The 4,440-nt window shown below is 39.9% G+C and overlaps 1 pseudogene; it reads right to left on the reverse strand.

The window, feature by feature from the left end:
- Positions 1–790: 790 nt before the first annotated feature.
- Positions 791–1,673, reverse strand: LOC121025900 (cyclin-A2-like; annotated as a pseudogene).
- Between the last annotated feature and the right edge of the window lie 2,767 nt (positions 1,674–4,440).

The raw sequence follows: 4,440 nt of genomic DNA on the forward strand, positions 1-4,440 counted from the left end.
GAAAAACTGAGAGCTTTCCCCCTAAGGTCAGGAACAAGACAGGGATGTCCTCTCTCGCCACTGTTACTCAACATAGTATTGGCAGTCTTAGCCTCTGCCAGCAGACAACACCAAGAAATAAAAGGCTTCCAAATCAGCCAGGAGGAGGTCAAACATTCACTCTTCACAGATGACATGATACTCTACATGGAACACCCAAAAGATTCCACCAAAAACTACAAAAATTAATTCATGAATTCAACAAAGTTGCAGGATATAAAATCAACACACAGAAATCAACTGCATTCCTATACACCAACAGTGAAGCGACAGAAAGAGAAATCAAGGAATTGATCCCATCTTCAGTTGCACCAAAAACCCATAAAATACCTAGAAATACATGTAACCAAAGCGGTAGAAAATCTGTACACTGAAAACAATAGAAAGCTTATGAGGCAAATTGCAGAAGACACAAAAAAATGGAAAAAGATTCCATGCTCCATAGGAAGAACAAATGTTGTTAAAATGTCAACACTACCTAAAGCAATCTACATGTTCAATGCAATCTCTATCAAAATAACACCAGCATTCTTCACAGAGCTAGAACAAACAATCCCAAAATTTGTATGGAACCAGAAAATACCCTGAATGGCCAAAGCAATCTTGAAAAAGAAAACCAAAGCAGGAGGCCTCACAATCCCAGACTTCAGGCTATACTACAAAGCTCTAATCGTCAAGACAGTATGGCACTGGCACAAGAACAGACACTCAGATCAACAGAACAGAAGACAGAACCCAGACATGGACCCACAGACGTATGACCAACTCCAGGATATTAGTTCCAGTCTTTTGAACTCATTATTTAGGGCAGCTTTGTCCTGTGGCTGTGTGGCGTGTGAAATGAAAGGCTGCTCTAGTAATGGCAAGTACTTTAGGTATGGTATCTATCAAACTTAATTCTCACAGAAACATTGCTAAACTTTCAACTTTGCAGTTTGCAGACTGCTGGTGGACAGGTTATGGTGGAGAACTGATTTACTGTTGGTGCAAGTAGGTACATTTCTTCAAACTTTGAGGCTAACAGCATGGAAGTGTGCCCAGAACGTGAAGATTTCCTGCACAAACACACTGATGAAAGAAATCTATCAATATAGTTCACAGCCAAATGCAGCGTCTCATTCTGTGCTTTGTACTATTCTCCTATTTAAACCAGTCCACAAGCACAGCCGTCAAACTGTTTATGAGGTCTTACGGATTTCTTCATGTAACCCACTTGAGGCCTGCATTTAAAAAAATGTTAACATTGAATTCATTTTTGAGATACAGAGAGACAGAGCACAGGTGCAGGAGGGGCAGAGAGAGAGGGAGACACAGAATCCGAAGCAGGCCCCAGGCTCTGCTCTGTCAGGACAGAGACCTAAGCGGGTCTCGAACTAATGAACTGCAAGATTATGACCTGAGCCCAAATTGGACACTTAACGCTCCACTGACAGAGCCACCCAGGTGCCCCTTTAGGTTTACATTTAATCTCCATTTCCCTAAGGTATGTGTCAATATCCTCATGATAATCTAGGACTTCTTTAACATTCATTGGGTTTCCATCTTCTAGTACAATTGATATGTCCGTAATGTGTGGTGACTCAAAACTACTATCCATTGGATAATCAAGAGACACCAGTGGTTTTCTTGGTCAACGTAAAGTAAAAGCTAAATTGAAAGCCAGCACATTTTCATGATTTTTTTTTTTTTTTTTTTTTTTTTTTAGATTCATCTGGCCTTTTTCAGTCTATTCTTGTGTTTTATCCACCTGGTAAATGGAGGATGCTTACTGTTTGCTTCCCAGGGAGGTACAGCAGCATGTTCATCATGCATAGGAAGATCCTTAAGAGGTGCAATCTGTTGTGTCTCGGGCCTTTGCTGTGACACCGCAAAGCATGGTTCCTGGCCTTCAGTACAGCCACGCCTTCCCAAGTTTACTGAGCAGGCACCACCTTCTCTTGGTTGATGTTCCTCTGGTCCTCTTGGGTTGTCATGTGCTACAGTTATCAGCAGCCCCTCTGGTTCTAGGCCTGGGCATGGAGCTGCCCAACATCACTGCTTCTGGGATCTTGGTGGGATAAGTCTGTGGTGCAAAGCAGTGTGTACTCTTTCCCAGGCCAAGAAACACTCCACCCACATCCAGCTGCCCCATCTCTAGGCAGCGTGCCCGCTAAGGATAACGCAGTACCAAGGAGGCTGCAAAAGGCATATGCAAGCACTTCCCACAGTGCGCAGGGATAAAGATGCTTCCAAGATGCAGCAAGCAGCCCACTGGAGTGGCAGCTGGCTGTTCCTGCAGTTCAGGTAGTTGATACACCAAATAACTCAATAAGGCATTTTCAGAGCCACTTGCCATATTTTCTGCACTGTAACTACATTTATATTGAAAATAGCTAACAATTTAAAATGCAAGCATCAAAATATTTAGAGTGCATTGTTTAGCTCCTACACGATTCCTATTCCTAAAAGGTTCCGCAGGTGGATGGTCCTGATGGCTCCAAATATTGTGAATGAAATTACTGCCACTGAAATGTATGCTTAGAAATAGTGAAAACGGTGAAGTTTAAGTTATGTGTGTTTACCAAAACAGGACATTTACAATCTGAAGTAACAGTACTTCACTGTTGGCTTATAAATGTATACTTCCTATATCTCTCAGACATAATTTCAGATTAATAAAACAAGGCTGCATCTTGTAGACTTTCTGGTTTGGAAAACCATTTTCTTCAGAATGTTGAAAGATTGTGCCCATTTCAGCAGCACATATCCTAGAATCTTGAAAGACTTTTATCTTTTAATTTTTGCCATTATTATGACCTCCGTGTTGATGAACTCATGGGATGGGTTTGGTTTTGTTTTGTTTTCTCTGGATCCAACCATTTCTCTGAACCTTCACTTTGCAGTAAATTGTACCCTAAATATCTTCAGTCAGTATTTAGTGAATACTGAAGGTAGGGGGAGATATGGGACTTCATTTTAGCTAGAAAAAGTTACTAAAAATGCATTTATTTAGTATAAATGTGAGGATCTACATAAGACTGCACATAATTACAAATGCTTCAACTGAAACCCTGAGATACAATGGACCTATAACATTTCTAAGGAGAAATTTACTTTTAAGTAAGGAAATCCTATAAATAAGCCAAGATTTGTAAGAATATTTGTATTAAGATGATCCAGAAATCACTTCTAGTTCATAACTTCTCGGGGATACCTAATGTTCTCATGGGTGATTTGTCTTCTGAAATGTCTGCCTAACATCCATGTTAGAATCAGTCTTCGTTCCCTGACCATCAGCTTAATTATTGCGAGGACTGCAAGCCCAGAAGAGATGTAGCTATGAAAGGATACAGAGAACGTACACGATGGTTAACCCATAAATAGGCATCCATGAAGTTTGCTACTATCTGGAATCCTAATAAACAAGAATTTTTCTTTCCACTAATAAGCAACAGTTCACGAATTTTCTCCAATCCAATATATGTCCATCTGTCCATTCAGCAGTGAAAAAACTAAAACATTTCCTCATTCTTACTGAGAATCCTCTCCTTAATTCAGGTGCTTCACAAACTATGTGGAAAGCCTTGTAGATAGGCACATTTTTCTGTTACCACAGAAACAATAATCTATTTAGTAGGTCAAACAAACAAACAAACAAACAAACAAACAAACAAACAAACAAAAACCACTGGTTTTCAAGGACAAACACCTGTTATACCTGTAGAAACCCATCCCAAAGATGTTTCCTAGAAGAGTGAAAATGTCCGTAAGTCATATGTGGGGCTTACAGTATTACTCTATTCTAAGACCAAGATTAGAAACACAATTATTTTAATTTTATCTAATTCCATTCTATTATTGTGCAGTAAAGGGTATCTCTTGCTTAAAGAAAAGTCTGGCCTTTACACAGCTTCTGGAAGGTAATCAGTAAACTCTCTGAATACCACGCAGCAAAAAATTTTATTTACTGGGGTGGGGGGGGGGCAATGGGCCATGCTACACAGTTCATGGTAAAATGTGACTCATGGTGGGGGGTTTGGGCCAGGAAATACCAGCCTGATCTCTGAAGGGACTGGACACTAAGATCAGTCATGCTGAAAGTCATCCATGTGATGTGAGTTTCCCTACTTGGCAACACTATATGCATGCTGTCAGTCACAATTTCTGGGAGAGTTAAGCTCTGTCCGTACAACCCTAGTGGGAGAAGACAACTGAAAGTTCATGCCTGGACTTTGTTCTATGATCCTCTTCTCTTTGATGATTTCAATTTACACTTTTCATCGTTATCTTTTCTGAATTCTCGGGAGTACTTTTTAGCAAATTGCTGAACTTGAGGGTGATCCTGGACACCTCACCCAGCTGCATTCATATTCCAAATAATAATAATAATAATAATAATAATAATAATAATAATAATAATAA

The sequence above is a fragment of the Herpailurus yagouaroundi genome, unplaced genomic scaffold (genome assembly GCF_014898765.1).
Source record: "Herpailurus yagouaroundi ecotype Mexico unplaced genomic scaffold, PumYag 67789, whole genome shotgun sequence".
In the NCBI taxonomy this organism is placed as follows: Eukaryota; Metazoa; Chordata; class Mammalia; order Carnivora; family Felidae; genus Herpailurus; species Herpailurus yagouaroundi.